This window comes from Mauremys reevesii, linkage group 15 (genome assembly GCF_016161935.1).
Source record: "Mauremys reevesii isolate NIE-2019 linkage group 15, ASM1616193v1, whole genome shotgun sequence".
NCBI classification, from domain to species: Eukaryota; Metazoa; Chordata; order Testudines; family Geoemydidae; genus Mauremys; species Mauremys reevesii.
In genome coordinates, this window is record NC_052637.1 from 23,421,464 (window position 1) to 23,438,127 (window position 16,664).

General features: G+C 52.7%; 1 protein-coding gene and 1 long non-coding RNA gene across 3 annotated transcripts in view; one reads left to right on the forward strand and one right to left on the reverse strand.

The window, feature by feature from the left end:
• Positions 1-16,664, forward strand: part of USP43 (ubiquitin specific peptidase 43) — a 186,330-nt gene that overhangs the window by 75,439 nt on the left and 94,227 nt on the right. The gene's annotated exons all lie outside the window — the stretch shown is intronic.
• LOC120384046 lies at positions 3,807-4,825 on the reverse strand. The gene is made up of 3 exons (XR_005588612.1): positions 4,749-4,825; positions 4,536-4,603; positions 3,807-3,894 (listed from the first exon to the last, which is right to left on the reverse strand). It is a non-coding gene; the product is annotated as an uncharacterized LOC120384046 (long non-coding RNA).

Sequence of the window (16,664 nt, forward strand, 5' to 3'; positions counted from 1 at the left end):
GCCAGGTGATGGTGAGTGGAGATAGTATTTGTATCTGAATGGGTTGTCCAGACCCTAACGTTGTGTTATGCGCTGAAGAAACAGCATTGCTGGCTGGTGATAGATTCTTGGAGATCTCTTTAAGCGCCGATTTATTATCCCCAGCTGCTGTTATTGTTGTGTAATGATCCAAACACAGAAAACTGGTGTCATCCTCTGGGGAGGTCGGAGCCCATGGGGCAGAGCCAGCTTTAGGCCTATTCCACCAATTCCCCCGAATCGGGCCCCGCGCCTAAGAGGGACCCGCACCCAGTGAGAATCCCTTCCCTGGCTAGAGGCGCCTTTTTAATTTTTACTCACCTGGCGGCGCTCCGGGTCTTCAGTGGAACTTCAGCAGTGGGTCCTTTGCTTGCTCTGGGTCTTCGGTGGCACTTCGGCGGTGGGTCCTTCAATGCCGCCGAAGACCTGGAGTGAGTGAAGGACCCGCCGCCGAAGTGCTGCCGAAGACTCGGAGCACCACCAGGTGAGTACAAGCCCCGTGTGTTTTTTTACTGTGTTTTTTTTTAGTCATCCCTGCCGGGGCCCCGTTGAAACTGTTCGAATTGGGCCCTGCACTTCCTAAAGCCGGCCCTGCCATGGGGTGTGATTTGGGGTCCGGCTGTAGCCTCCATACGTGGCTGAAGATCAAGTGGGGATCTGATGGCCAGTGGGGAAGGCACTGCCTCTGATTTCCAAGCACATGGGTACTGCAGGGTGGGGCTGGCTTGGGGTCAAACTGGCAGACAGATGTCACCATTAACAAGTCCATGTGGCCAGCATTTATGGCATGCTGGTACCTGTGATCACTTCGCTTCCTCTGTACTTCAACTAGGAAAGAGCAGGGGTGTCGTCTGAAGGGCTTGGAAAGGGCTTGGCCAAGAACACGATAGCTAGCCTGCTTTGAGAGCCCAGCATAGACAGGGCCTGTGGCAGCTGTAACGTGTTAGCTGATCTAGGTTCCCCTTCGACCAGCCATTGCCTGTTAGCTTGCCCTGTCTACACGGGGACTTTCCAACGACTTAGCAATCCCATTTTCGCTAAAGACCGTTTTTCCTAGGCAAAGCAAGCCCCACGTGGGCGACCTGCTGCAAACCCGCATGACCCGGATGACGAGCTGTGCCCCAGATCCAGGTGGGGTGATGAACAGGGGTTATCACCTGCTGCCGTGACCACAGTGAATACTTCCCTCTCCATCCCACATCGGCAAAGCTGTACAGCCCAGTGATCAGCTACAAACTGTTTGCTGGCTTCCACCATTTACAGCTCTCTGGCCAGGTCTACCCATCACAGTTGTGCCAGCGTAGCTGTGTCTGGGGGTGGGGAGTGATTTTTTTTTTTTTTTTTTACGACAGAGTAAAAGCTTTGGGCCAGGGCCAGGCCACGCAGTTTTCTTGGCGGGGGTGTAAAAAATCCACCCCCGAAGCTGACATAGTTAGAAAACCCCCAGTGTAGATGCAGCAATGCCAACAGAAGAGGGCTTCTGTTGACACATCTCAACCCCATTCAGGGAGGTGGTGTTACTGTACCAGGAGAAAAACTGCTTCTCTTGGCATAAGCTGCGTCTACATTAGAGGGCTGGCAAAGCCCCCTAGTGGAGACCTGAGGGCTGACCGCTAACCTGTTTATAAACCCCACTGTCTTTATCTAGATTCTATACTCTGTGCTAGGCTGTGTTGAAAAAGGTGTTAACTGACATGGGCTAGAGTGCGGGTGCTGCTCCCCTCCTTACCCCATCCATGCCCCCTCCATGCCCTAGGGGTGGGAGCAGGGCCGTGGCTCCAGGAATGAGGGACATGGACAAGGGTAAGGAGGCTAAGAATGGGACCACAGCTGCGGGCGGGCACGGAGCCCTGGATGCGGGGCCAGGAGTGGAGCCACGGGCGGGGGCCAGCAGCCAGAACCCCACGTGCAGGGCCAGGGGTTGAGCCTTGGGGGTGGGACTGGCAGCCGGGACCCCGGGCACGGGGCCAGTAGCCAAGACCCCGTGTGTGGGGCTGGCAGCCGGGACCCCACGTGCAGGGCCAGGAGAAAAGCCCCATGTAAAACCTGGAGGAGCTGCAGCAACCCCCACACCACCAGTTCCTGCGCCTATGCATGTGCTTGCTAACATGTTTGCTAAACACGCTTCATTTTCCTAGTCTAGGCGGGGCCTCAGAGAGCCAGACCCCATGTCTCCAAGACATCATTTGAATCTGTAACAGAGTAAAAATGGCTTAATGGTTTTGAAGGAGCATTATCTGGGCTGTTGATATAATCTGATGCTGTATTAAGTCCCGCCGAAGCAAAGAGCTGTTGAAACACAGCACATGCTGTGCTCAGCCAAATGGAAGATTTTATCGGTTGTGTCATAAAATCATAGCACCCTATTCATCTCCCATGTAATAAAGCGACTAGAGTTCTGTGTGGGATGGATTTGGTGTATAGGATTTAGAGCTGGTAAGGGCCGTCTGATTTCCCCTTCCCCATCAGCCAGGATCGCTCCCGGTGGTACTGGACAGATTTCCTAGTGCTTTATCAAGCCTGGTTTGAAATGGCTGGCGCTGTGGCTTTCACAGTGTGGATTCCACAGCAGAATCCCCCTCACCCCCAGGAAGCGTGTCCGGACCCTCAGACTACATTTTCATTGCACACTTTCCCCCGCACCTGGCACCTCCCTAAATATTTTCTCTCCCTCTTGGGGATTTTCTGCCTTCAAATACTTGTAGACCCAGCCAGTTTCTGTAGCAGGGTGCGTGAAGCCAGAACAGAGCTGAGCACATAGAGATGGCTGGGTGGGCTGCTGCCGTTCCATCATTTCAAGGAGCAGGAGAGAGACGGTTTGGAGGTGCCAGCTACTGCCGGTATTGTGGGACTCTGAGCGGGAGACTGGGACGTGGGCAGTCATGCCTAGTGGTTGGACCAGGAGACAGTGGCCAAGAATAGGAGACCAGGGTCAGAGGCCAGAGCCAAGGGTTAGAGATAAAGTCAGAAGTGCAGGGTCAGAGCTGGGTTACTGAAGTGAGGCAAGGTAGGGGCAAGGCTGGGGACAAATAGGCAAATAGGAGCTATCGCAGCACTGAGCAAATTTTGAGTGGCTGCCTGGCTTAGGAGCCAGTCCACTGACTCGTCCATCCAATAGGCCGTGTAGCCAGTCAGGGAGCCTTCTACAGGTTAGGGTGCTCGGAGACTGGCCCTACAGCAGGCCCTGCTTCCTGACACCAGGAGAGAGCTGGGAACTGCAGACCGAGGTGGGATGTGGCTTAGCTAGATTTAAAAGTAGATGCAGGACATGTTCCAGGTCACCCAAGTGCTGATCCCAAAGCCAACTGAGGCTGTAACTCCTATAACTAGAGCCCTGTCTCCCTGCCCCCTCCTACTGCCCTTCACCCCCAAACGTGAGGAGACAGGTGCATGACCAGCCTGAGAAGCTGCCCTTTGCACAGCCCTGCCTCTGGCTTTTGTACAGAACAGTCGGAGAAGTGTAACTGGTGCACACGTGCTGGGAAATAGACGTTAAATCAATAGGCTCAAAGGGGGAGAGGGATTGACCAGCAGAGCTCCTTCAGAACTCATCAGCCATGTCATCAATTTTCGGCAAAAAACAACTTTTTTATTGAACAAACCTTTTCTGCAGGAAAAAAATATCATTTCTGTTGAAAGTTTTTGGTTTTCCATCAGAAACCAAAATGTTCCCAGTTTTCGAAAACCACTGGCAGGAGGGAAAAGGGGGAGAATGCGGAAAAATGAAACATTCCCATGGAAAATCCGTTTATTGATGGATTGATTGCAGTTTTTCACTAAAAACACTTCCCGTTCCTCAGTCAGCTCTAATAACCAGTGTCTGGCTGGAGCGGGCCATTGCAGAGCTGCGATGCCCATCTTCTCCCTGGCCATGCTCTGGAAGAAGGGCATGCGGTCAGCTAGGCCAGCCCCATGGAACTGGCCATGCTCTGAGACATGGCTGCCCACTTCTAGCCTCTCCTCTCTCTCCCTTGGTGGCTCAGGCCAGGTTTACTCTTCATATGTTGGCCGGTCTGAAGAGTAATCTGGCCCCATGTTGCTTAGGGGGTTGATTTTTTAAACATTTTTACTCCAGGAAAAGCCCTGGTGTAGATGCAGGCCATGTCTACGCTGGGGTTGCTTTTTCAGTATAGGAACCCTGGTATGCTATACTGGCAAAGCCCTCCTGGGGAGGATTTAGCTTATACCAGCAAAGATGCACTTCTACCAATGTAGCTTATTTCAGCCCACCCTCTTGCCCCCGAGTGAAACCAGTAAAAGCTCGGTTTTGCTGCTATAACTGTGTCTACACTAGGGACTTTTACTGGCACAGATGTGTCGGTCAGGGGTCACACCTCTTCACACCCCTGGCTGACAGAGCTATGCTGGCAGAAGTCTGTAGTGTAGACATGGCCACAGGCAGAAAAGTGCTTTTGCCAGTATAGCTGATTTCATTCTGAACTAGGATAAGCTGTCCCAGCAGGGCTTTGTCAGTGAAGCTCCATCTGCTTTGTGTCTGTGTAGCTAGGCTGGCAAACCTTGTGTAGTGCAGAATAGCTCTTAGATGCTTATCTTCTGCTGCTCCTCACTCCTTAGGTCTTCTGTCCTGTTAATAATAAGAAAGATACTTAGTGCTGTGCAAACACTGCCCGCTGTGATTGCTCCCTGCCACCCCCTGCTCAGGTGGGTCTGTGCATCATCCCCATTTTACAGAGGGGGAATGTGAAGCAGAGAAAGGGGCAGTGACTTACCCAAGGCCCCAGGGGCAGAGCTGAAGGTTCCTAGACTCCCATTCTCTAACCACTAGATCAAACTGCCTCACATAAGCATCTCCACTGGACCATGCAACTGTCTCCATGGCAACAGAGGATGGGTGACTAGAGTAGGGCAGAGGCTGCACTAGTGTATCTGTGAACATTTGCTCGACTTAAGCCTGGTAATTTACTTCATTCCTTATGTAACAGGGGCACTGGGTGAGTCGTCAGTAGTTGGGATTGAACTGGGGACCTTGAGATCTTAATGCCTGAGCCTTTATATTGCCTGAGCGAAAGGGCCCTGTTCTGTTAGCCACAGTTGTAGCAGGCGCCTCGACCTCCATGTGGCCCCACCACCACTAGAGGGAGACAAAGCACCATGTGGTGTAAAAGTGGCCACCCCTGTAAACATTCAGACAACTCATTCCCAAGCATCTTCCTGGAAAACAACAGTCTGGTGAATACTGCGCAGAGGTTCATGCCACAAGTGACTTAGTCAAGTCTCTCTTCTGTTTATTGCAAATTTCAGTCATCCAGTCAGGGAGCAGAAATAATAGTATGTGACCTAGGTGACCAGTCATGCAGTGCCGATGGTGAATACTGAAAACAGCTGATAATTTCATCATTTGTAAAGAGCTACGACCAAAATGTTGTGAAGTGGCCGGTCTTGTGTCCGTCAAGTGTGCATGGGATGTCTTCCACCTCCCGAGATGCTGAGCACCCCCAGCACCTAGCAAATCCCCTGGGAGAGGCCCAAGCTGCCCCCCCCCCAAAAAAAAATGGAAGGGCAAAATCAGGGTGTTACGGTGGTCGGCCCTGCACCCGGCCTCCTCTGCCGATTCACCAGTGGGGAGTCGGCCTGCACCCGGCCTCCCTGCCGATTCACCAGGACTCTCAGCCAGCCAGTAAAGCAGAAGGTTTATTTAGACGACAGGAATACAGTCCAACACAGGTCTTGCAGGCACAGATAATAGGATCCCCCCCTGTCAGGCCCATCTTGGGACCCTTAATCCCCATCGGGAGGCCCTTTCTCTCTTCTCTCCCTCTGTTCTTCCCCAGCCAGTTCCCCCAGTCCCCCCCTCCGGCCCCCTCTCCTCTCCTTTAGCTCTCCCGGGCTAGGAGGTCACCTGACCCCTTTGTCTCCAACACCTTTAGATGCACCTTTGCAGGGAGGGGCCGGGCCATCAGTTGCCAGGAGACAGAACTTCAGGCATTTGGCTGCATGGCCTTTTGCTGCTAGATACTTAGGATCTGTACCCAGCCCCCAGTGCGAACAGTCCCACTTCGTCACACCGGGGCCGCTTTTGCAAATGTAGACCCATGTCTGTCGGCAGATAATTTTGCAAATGGGAAAAAGGGGCTAAATGTATTGGAATGAATAATTCACTGTGCGTAGTGTGCTCAGATCTGACTGGGACGCCATGGAGCGCGTGAGCTATGGCAACCAATTGTGTGGTGAAGGCCCAAGAAACAATAATAATGAGCAAAATAAAATGGGGGTAAGTAGTTCAAAGAACTCTGAGCAGAAGTGCCTTGAGGTGGACACCAGCAGCGTTTGGCAGACTCAGCAGGGGAAGCTGAAAATAGCCTCAGATGCTGTGGAAGCATCATGGGAGCACATGGGACAGTCCCGGTTTTTGCCTTGGCTACACGTCCTGGTAGCTTTATTTCCATAGGTATATTTAGGGCCCTACCAAATTCACGGTCCATTTTGGTCAATTTAACGGTCATAAGACTTTAAAAACAATAAATTTCATGATTTCAGATATTTAAATCTGAAATTTCACTGAATTGTAACTGCAGGAGTCCTGACCCAAAATGGTGGCAGTGCTGTCTTCAGAGCTGGGCGGCCAGAGAGCAGCGGCTGCTAGCCGGGAGCCCAGTTCTGAAGGCATCACTGCCGCCAGGAGCAGCGCAGAAGTAAGGGTGGCCTGGTATTGTATTGCCACTCTTACTTCTGTCCTGCTGCCTTCAGAGCTGGGCCCTCAGCCAGCAGCCGCGCCGCTCTCCGGCCACCCAACTCTGAAGGCAGTGCAGAAGTAAGGGTGGAAATACCACGACCCCCTTACAATAACCTTGCGACCTCCCCCAGCCCTGCAGCCCCTTTTGTATTGGGGCCCCCAGTTTGAGAAACACTGGTCTCCCCCGTGAAATCTGTATAGTACAGGGTAAAAGTACACAAAAGACCAGATTTCATGGTCCGTGACACATTTTTCACAGCCGCAAATTTGGTAGGGCCCTAGGTATCTTTCTAGAGGAAGCAAATCAGCTTCAGCTTCTCTCCATCCCTGGGGTGACGCTGTTGCTTTCAGGGGACTTGCACCAGGAACAGATTCTGGCCCCCTTCAGTTTGTGAAGTCTCTGGCTGTTGCCAGTTTCTTCCCCAGCTTACCCATTTGATAGCACAAGAAGTAGCAACTCCTGTTGATCAGGGAGAGGCAGCACACTTGCCCCCTGGGAAAGGCCGATGGCCTGATGGGAAATTGTCAAAGGCCTTTGGGTTCAAAATTGGACCCAATTTTCCTCCCACACTGGGCATATTGGAGGGAAGCACAAGCTTCCCTGCTGGATTCCATCCTGCCTTTCTCCTTCTCAGCAACAGCCCTCTGGAGTTAAGTTGAACTCATAGGGTGACATTCTGATCCTGTGGGAGTTTTGCCAGGATTTCATCCATAGAGTTCTTGGTCTCCAGTTCCTGGAGAAGACGAAGGTGTGACTGAGAGCTAGTCTACACCGAAAAGTTACATTGGCCTAAATATGGCTCTTGGGGTGTGAAAAATCGACCCCCTGAGAGACGTAGCAAAGACGACGTAATCCCTGGAGTAGACAGCACTGGGCTGATGGAAGAATTCTTCCATGGACCTAGCTACCACCTCTCGGGGAGGTGGATTAACTGCAGCGACACAGGCGCAGTGCTGCAGCTGTGCCCCTGTAGCATTTTAAGTGTAGACTTAGCCTTAATACCGTGGAGGTCTTCTGTGTCGGGAGTCATTGTCTAGCTCTCTCCTGAAGCATGTACGCCCAGATTCCTCTGTACCTTTGTGGCTCTGGGCCATGGTGTCCGTCTGTTCTCTTGAGTTACTATCAGCTGATGACAGCACTCTCTCCAGGAGGGCCCCTGCTGTTCTTGGCGACCTGCGGGCCATTGCAGAACGTAGTAGCATCTCTGCTACTTGCTCTGATGAGCTGTGGGGAATTTCACTGATCCCCCCTGGCCAGCTAAGACACCCGAATCCTGACCCATGTGCCATTCGCAGGCCTTTTGTCACCTCGGTGCAGTCGGGGAGGGACATGCCTGGAATGCCAATCTCTCTCCAATTAATTCCTCTCAGTTTAGTAAGAAAGGGTGCTGTAATTTGCATTAGCCTATCGACTTGGATCTGCGCATCAAAGCCAGGCTATCTGCAGAAAGATCTATTAATTTGAAACGCTGCTTCCTTCGGAGTTTGGGGGTCTGAAAGGTGACGGATAACAAAGGCTTAGACTGAAAAGGATTTTGATTGGCTTTTAATTTATTTTTTACCTCTTTTTTAAACAAGAAAGAGGAAAACTGCAAGAATGTAAAAAAAAAGAAAAGAAAAGAAATCACGAGGTAAGCTGGTGATTGGCATTAAATATTCAGTCTGGCCGGCGCTTTGAGGGAGGGCTTCCTTCAAGATGCTGTAGCCCCAAGAAAATGACTCTTTGTTAGGAGTTTTCCCCCTTGTAACTTAAAGGGAACCAGACGTCTTTGTTGTAGCCTGATTGTTTTGGAACCAGTGGCAATGCTCATTATTCCCTTGTTTACTTCTTCAGCGGTGACCTGGCCAGGGAAAACCAAAGTGTCTTTGTGCCTTTTTTGCTTCTTTATGATGGATAAAGAAGACTTGAAAAGTTGGGTTTGGTCATTTTTATTTTATTTTTTAAATTTCTTTCTTGTTTTATTTACTTCAGAAATAGATGGGGAAACAGAGACAGCGTGTTGCCAGTAGGGTTGCCAGGCATCTGTTTTTTGACTGGAACACCCAGTTGAAAAGGACCCTGGCAGCTCTGATCAGCACAGGTGACCGGGCCACTAAAAGTCCGTTGACTGAAGCAGCTGGCTCCACGCGGCTCCCAGAAGCAGCAGCATGTCTCTCCGGCTCCTAGGCAGAGGTGCAGCCAGGGGGACTCTGCGCACTACCCCCTCCCGCAGGCGCCACCCCAAGCACTGGCTCCGCAGCTCCCATTGGCTGGAAATGGCTACCAATAGGAGCTCTGGGGGTGGCACTTGAGGGTGTGGGCAGCGCTAGGCGCCCCCTGACCACTCCTGCACCTAAAAGCCACCTGGAGGGACATGTTAACGCTTCCTGGCAGCCTCCTGAGGTCAGCACTGCCTGGAGACCACACCCTGAACCTCCTCCCGCACCCCAACCCCCTGCCTCAGCTTGGAACCCCCTTCCACACCCAAACTCCCTCCTAGAGCCTGCACCCCCTCTGACAGCCCAACCTCCCACACTCTGAACCCCTCGGCTCCACCCTTCAGCCTGGAGCCCCCTCCTTCACACCAAACCCCTCATCCCTGGCCCCACCCCAGAGCCCGCACCCCCAGCCGGACCCCTCACCCCTTCGCGCACCCCAACCCCCTGCCCCAGCCCAGAGCCCCCACCCACACTCCAAACCCCTCGGCCCCATCCCCCAGTCTGGATCCCCCTCCTTCACACCAAACCCTTCATCCCTGGCCCCACCCCAGAGCCCTCCTGCATCCCAGCTCCCTGCCCCAGCCCAGTGAAAATGAGCGAGTAAGCGAGGGTGAGGGAGAACAAGCAACAGAGGGAGGGAGATAGAGTGAGGGGGGTGGGCCTTGGAGAAGGGGCAGGGCCTCAGGGAAGGGGGCGGGGCAAGGAAGTTGGGTTTTCTGAAATCAGAAAGTTGGCAACCCTAGCACAGTGCCAGAGGCAGGACTAGAACCCAGGTCCCTTGAAGACACATCCAGTCTTGAGCCACCACCCACAGCTCCCTGAGCATGAGGTGAGGACAGCAGAAGAGAAGAGGGAGAGGGGCCTCCCTTGGCTTAACCAGCTGCTGCTGTGGGGAGGCAGCATTGTCTGGAGTTAGAGCGCAGAGCTGGAGTCTCTGGCTCACACTCCTTTGTGTGTCCCTCTGGGCAAGTCACAACCCCTCCCTGCCTTCCTTTCCCCATGTGTAGCTGGGAGACCTGCTTGCCTGCCCTTGGGCCCATTGCTGGGAAGTGCTATGCACTGCGTGCCGGCCCAGTGTCACTGCAGCCGGCGTGCTGAGGCTGGGAAGGGGCGCTGGCCCGGAGCAGCTATTGGCTCATGTAGGCAGAGTCGGCAAATGAGGCGAGTCCCCCCTTTCCCAGCCCTGTCTCCTGGGCCTGGCACGGGAGCGGAGCAGCAGCCAGCCCTGGGAAGGGGCCGTGAGTGCTGCTCTTTGAGTTCCCATTGGTTATTCCCTGCACTCCCCTGGGGGCAGTTTGCTGCAGCTGGGGCCTGGCGCACTTGCTGGAGGGCAGAGGGTGTGGTGGGTTCTGCAGGGTTGGGACGGTACCTGCAGGATCCACAGCCGGCCCCCGGCTGCCCGAACAGAGGGGCCCTGTGGTGGGCTGGTAGGCCCTGTAGCAGTGCCCTTGGCATTAGCTGTGGCAGAGCGGTGGGAGGAGCAGTGGCTCAGGAAGCCCAGGCGCGGTAGGAGCTGGGGTGGTGGGCAGCTCTGGCAGCTCTCGTGTTCCTTGGTGACATCCCTGGGGTCCTTCTGTGGAGTTACAGTGCTGGAATTCCCAGCTGCCTGAGACGTTTTCCCTCCCGGTCTCAGGGCACGCACAGCATGGTCCCTGCATCGTCACTGGCCTGGCCCCACTCTCCCCCATCTCAGTGTAGGCAGGGCTCTGCACTCACTGGCCTGCCGCTCCCAGCAGCACCTGGGGATTGCAGCCCTGATAACAGCAAGGGGGAATCGTATTTGTGAAATCCCAGGGGGACCTAAATCCCCACTACCCAAGGTGTGGCCCTGAGCCAGCCACTTCAATGACAACTCAGCCCTGAGGGAAGCACAGTATCGGTGACACATGCCCTGTCCCTGGAAGGGAAAACAGCTCCAGGCGGGTGGGCTGCCAGCCGCAGAACCTGGAGCCAGTTGCTAACCTTTCATACAGCTGCACTGTGCAATTTGTCAGCTGCTCTTCCCAGCACGGCCAGTGGAGAGAGGGAACCGCCGCTCTCCTCCTGCCTTTCACTCCCAGCGGAGGCAGAGTTCTCCCTGCTCTCTCCCTGCCAGCAATCGGCTCCTTGCTGAGCTCTGTCCCATCTCCCTGCTCAGAGGGCGGTTTCTCTTTCACGGCAAGGAGAGTTTTAAAGCTTTTCCACAGATAGTTTGCCCTTGAAGTGGTGGATCCACCCTGAAAAGCACGTACCACTGGCAATGATCTGCTCCTGCATGTACCAGCGTTGGGTCAGGGCAAAACTAAGTGTGTACCACCGTTCATGGCTATCGCTCTGCACTACTAGCATAGCTAAGGCAGAGGGAATTGGATCCATCGTCAGTGGGCCTGTGTCACAGAGTCCCTGGGAGATGCTCTGGAACTGCTCCCTATGAAGCCAGTCAGGATACTGGTGAAGTCTCCTCTCTGTGAGCAGACTGTCTTCAGAGCAGGCTCACACGGCTTCCACCCTCCTGGGTCTAACCTTGGAGCATTCAGCATCCTCTGCCCCTCCGTGCGCTTCCCACAGCGAATCCACCCAGGCGGAGTCCTGGGGAAGCCACAGGGTCCTGCCCCCCAGCTTCGCAGTCAGACGTGACTCTTAGCCTGACATTAAAACAGAGGTTTATTCGATGACAGGAACATGGTCTAAAACAGAGCTTGTAGGCACAGAGAACAGGACCACTCAGCCGGGTCCATCCTGGGGGGCAGCAAGCCAGACACCCACATCTGCACTCACTCCTCGTCCCCAGCCAGCTCCAAAACTGAAACCCTCTCCAGCCCCTCCTCCTCTGCTGAGTTCCTTTCACGGGCCAGGAGGTCACCTGACCTCCTTGTTCTCCCACACCTTTAGCATCCCCTTGCAGGGGGGAAGGGCCCGGGCCATTAGTTGCCAGGAGACAGAGTGTCGGCCAGAAACTGAGGCACCCACACAGTATTCAGAGGAAACATTAAGAACAGTCCCATTTCGTCACAGCCTGTCACTTCCACCTGGGAGACAATGGGTTGTCCCGGTGGTTTTGGCCCCCAGAGTGTGGGTGAGGATGGACCCCAGTGTTAGCCCATTTAAGCCCACAGGCCAGCGTGTGAGAAGGAAAGGCCCTGGGCTGACTCAGGTCCCAGGCTGGCTTGGCAGGGCTGGCAGGTACAAAAGCATCTTTTGTAAGCTGAGCACATTTGCTCTAGAGACAGGCCATGCACCAGAGTCCCAGTTTTATAGGATTGCTGTGGTGGAGCCAGTGCGGGGAGCAGCGCCCATCAGCGAGTGAATCATTCACAGCAAGGAGAGGCGCTGCTGGGCTCTCCTGGTGCCTGCTGGCTGGGCTGCTCTCATCCACTCCCATACTGGTGGAGTGAATGCAACGTTGAGACTCATCAGGCATCTGACCTGCCGCAGCAGGCAGCCCAGCAGCGGTGCCTTCTTCCTGACTGTGCATTGCGCCTGCATCAGGTGCCAGTTACCTGCATGCACCTGGGCTGTTTCGCAGCAAGGGAGATATATGCTGTCTGCATACACCTGGGTTTAAACCTTAGCCCCAGTGAAATCAGTGAGAGCTTTGCCATTGACTCCTCATCCCCCCCCCCCCCCCCCCTCCTCAGCAGCAGTCACCTCCCATCCATGACCAGGAATGCTCTCAGGAGAGCACATCAGATCCTGACTCCTCCTCACACCCTCCCCTGTCACATTCTTCTGTCAGCTCGCTGGATGCTTTTATTTTTGACTCTGGGGTGTCCCTGCCCATCTCCATCTCCTTCTAGGTAATCTCATTTTCGACAATCCCATTAACTCAACATCCTTCCTGCAGGATGATCTCATTAACAGCAGCTCTCCCCTCCACTGATCCCCAGAGACACAGAAGTAGATCTGTCGTCACACCTTCACACCGTGGTTCCTATCAGACGGGGTGGCTGCAACCCCTGGCTCTCAAAAATACTTTTAAGAAAGTCTCTTCGGCCCAGAGAGCCATGCAGGGAAGTGCAGGTGTCTCCTGGGAAGAACTGATTTTTCAGTCCACTGACAGTTCTGAAAAATTGAAAACAAACACAAATATTTTGGGTCAACTCAGAACCAGAATTGTTTGGGGTTTTCAATAAATCGAAAAGTCGAATAAACCTTTGTTTACATTTAGAGTTTTTTTCAATTTTTAATTTTTTTTCGAAATAAACTTGCAGGACATTTCGAAATGAAAAGTGGTTTCAAATTAAAAAAAGGAAACATTTTGTTTCAAAAACGTCAGAACAAAATATTTTGGGAATTTTTGTTTTTGTTTTTTCCAGCATGAATAATTCAGCGAAACTGACACAAATTCACCAAAACCTTTGGCTGTTGCCAAATCTGCATTTCTGGCTGAAAAATGTTGCCCCGCTTTAGTTTGATCCCCACCACTATCCCGAGCCACATTCTCTTCTCACTGTAAATCTAAAGTAACTCTGGTGATCTCAGTGGAGTTACTCTGGATCAAGAGAGCCCCTCACTACGGAGAGCAACCTCTTTATAGTAATCCGATTGCCCTTCCAAAAGAGCCTTGCTTTGTAGTTATCACCTGGGAGGAGCCTAAAGCCACCAGTGCTGAAGTCCCAGGATTGACACCTATTCTGAACCCTGTGGCTTCCCTTGAGGACTCTTGTTTTCGAGAGGAAGTCTAAGTAAATAACACTTTGCTCACAAGTCTAAAGGTCTTTCCTAAAGCGTCAGGGATTTTCGTGAAGGCTGATATGGTTTGGCAAAGACCCACAATTCCTTGGATTTTCCCAACTCCTGTTTGAACTAGATTCAGTGAGGTCTGGACAGGTTTGAGGTTGAGGCTGAGTGCAGGTGGAGGACGGTTTGGAAGGTCCCCCGTATCATATTCATAATTTGAGCCACTGCTAGATTATTAAGCAAGACATTTCCATACCCAAATCATAGCTTGTTTGGTGCTCAGTCATTGCTGTATTCTAGCCCAAGTCTCAGAAGGACGTACGGTAGGAAAGGCCCTTCATTTATTTCAAATTTCCCAGGAATGTATCCGTGTTTATTACAAAAATTAGAAAATGGGTGAAAATCAGTGCAAAGAGTTAACAGCAGAGTTTCCTGGGTAAATATCAGGCTTGATACTGGGGAACAGGGGCACAGAAAAAAGTAACAATAGAGAAAAGTAAGAGTATTGGAAATACAAGCAGTTTAATGCTGCGGTTTTTTCATGAATTGTACAGGACGTACACGTGTGTGTGTCTTCCACTACATTGCTGTACTTTAACAGACAGCCTCACATTTACACTTAGACTCATTGATTGTTAACATAAACACATCTTCCTAATGTCAGGGAGTAGATTTTCTTACATAAACAGTATTTTCATGTACCTGCGTGGTCCAAAATTCAGGTGAATATTGGTAAAGCCTGAATACTGGCTTTTGTAAAACCTAGGGATTTTTCAGTACAAGTCGGTAAGAGCTGAAAAGGAAGGATCTTAACAGACCTTTCACAGGAGAGCATTAATATGTGACAGTCTAGTGTGAGAAAGTAGACAAGGCGCAGCCTTGCGGTACATGTCTCTGGAGCTGTACTTTGACAGCGTGCTGGCATTTGGATCGAATAGGTGATAGCAACTTGGTTCAACCTGTGACGCCCAGCTGGCCACCCTGCAGTTTCAAAATAGATTCATGTCAGAGCAGGTGAATGTGCATTGGCATGTCAGAGTCAGAAGCAGAGATTCACAGTCAGAGAGAGGAAGGCTGGGCTAGTGGTTAGTGCAGCAGCCTAGGGCTTGGGAGATCCAGGCTCAGTTCCCTGTTCTGTCACAGGTTTACTGTGTGACCATGGGCAAATCCAGAGTTTCTGTGCCTCAGTTCCCCATCGGATAACAGCCCCACCCACCTCAGAGGGAAGTTTTTGAAAAGAAAAGTCGTTTTGAACTGAAAAACTGAAACTTCATTTTGAAATGTCCAATTTTGACCCTTTATTTTTTTCCCGACGTTTATTCGAATCGGAAAAGTCACTGAAAGCAACCCTTTTCCACGAACAGCCGTGCTGCCGAAGAACCAGCATTGGGTGTTGAAAAAATGCTTTGTCAAAACTCCCCTCCCAGTTCTAGTGTTCCCTTGATATTGCAGACGCGATGGGAATGGGCAGTGGTTAGAGCGTGCTGCAGGGACGGTGCTGGGTCCAGGGAGATGAGGCTGAGTGAAGGGGAGCTGGGGCAGGGTCACAGGACACATTGCTCTGGAAAGGGGCGGGGCTGGTGAGTGTGGAACCCTCCGGTGACTCCAGCTCTAAGTGGTCATGGGGTGCTTCAGCCACTGCAGTTCCCCACGTGTGCTTCTGCTTCTGCCACGGTGTCACTGGCTCCTCAGTGGCCAGGTGGCTGGGCTTGCAAGGTGGCCTGGTGATTAGCACACAGTGCTTGGCCATCAGGAGAGGTGACTTCTAGTTCCAACCACAATTGGGCCTGATCCTGGGGGGTGCTGAGTGCTTCGAGGGCAAAGGGCACTCAGCACCTTGCACAGGCGGGTCCTACATGACTGAAGATGAGTCTCTTAAAGTCTCTGCCCGGGCCTCAGTTTCCTCTGATGTGGGGAGAGTGGCACTTGTCCATCTCTCTTCAGCCCTTGGGGATACCTCGGCGCCAGGCCAGGTATTGCAGGGAGCGTGAGCCATCTGCAAAGCCTGTCAGCCTCCTGCTTGCAAACCAAGGCACCTTGAAGTGGGGCGCACCCTGCGCCGATCCGTTGCTAGGCGACGCTCTGCATGATGTCCATCTGCCGGCCCCACCAGAATATCCTGTTTTGTCGTGAGGCCCTTCCTGCGAATGCTGAATGGAGATTAGCGGCACCTCAGCGGCTCTGCCGAGCGGGCTAATGCAAACTATAAACAAACAGCGTAATTACTACCCAGAGCTGGAGAGAAAGGATGCTCAGCAGCCAGTGCACCGCCGGCCCCTCCCTCCATGCACACAAGGAGCAGGGAAGCTACTTTGCTTTTTTATTCTAAAGCCACTGGAAAGTGACAGGTCCCTTGGAGCTGCTCAAGCCCAGCTTTACCCTGCAGTGCCAGGGCCCTTCTGGCAGACAAGGCCTGTTGGAGGCAGAACCATCGCTCCCACATACTGGCTGTGTGCACGGCAGAAATGCCCCGCCCCTAAAACAGCTGTGGCCAGACTGGTGTGTGCTGCCTGACAGCGAATCCGCTCAAAGCTCGTGGGCTCATAAGGGCGGCTTGAATGCGATCAGGCACTGGTTCCACTCCCCGGAGGCTCTGCAAACGGAGCAGAGAGGGAAGTTGCAATGGGAAGCAAAGGGCTGGACAGGAGATCATCCCCATGCTTCCAGGCATAAGCCAATCTCTAACTAATGGGGGTTGGGAGGGAACATCCCCCAGGGGCACGTCACTGCCTCCTGTAGGTGCTCTTGTAACTTCCTCTGAAGCAGCTGGTAAACAGGTCGCCAGCTGGCCCCATCGATCTCTGCCAATGTGCAGATGCTGGGTCCCAGGGTTTTCTAGCTGGATGGCACCTGTCCTTTGTAGAGGGGTAGGAGAAGCCTCATCTCCAAGCTGGGTTGGCCCAGGCGGGCTCCCTGGGCAGCACGCTCGGTCTGTGTTGATAGTAGAACTTTTCTCTCTCTTTCACTCTACTCCAAGGTCACCCTCCTTTGCTTTCATTCTCTGGTTTCTCTCTCTCTCTCCCCCGCCATACATGGCACAAGCTGATCTGCAGCAGCATTTTCCCTTTAAATTGAAAAATATGCATCAATTGCA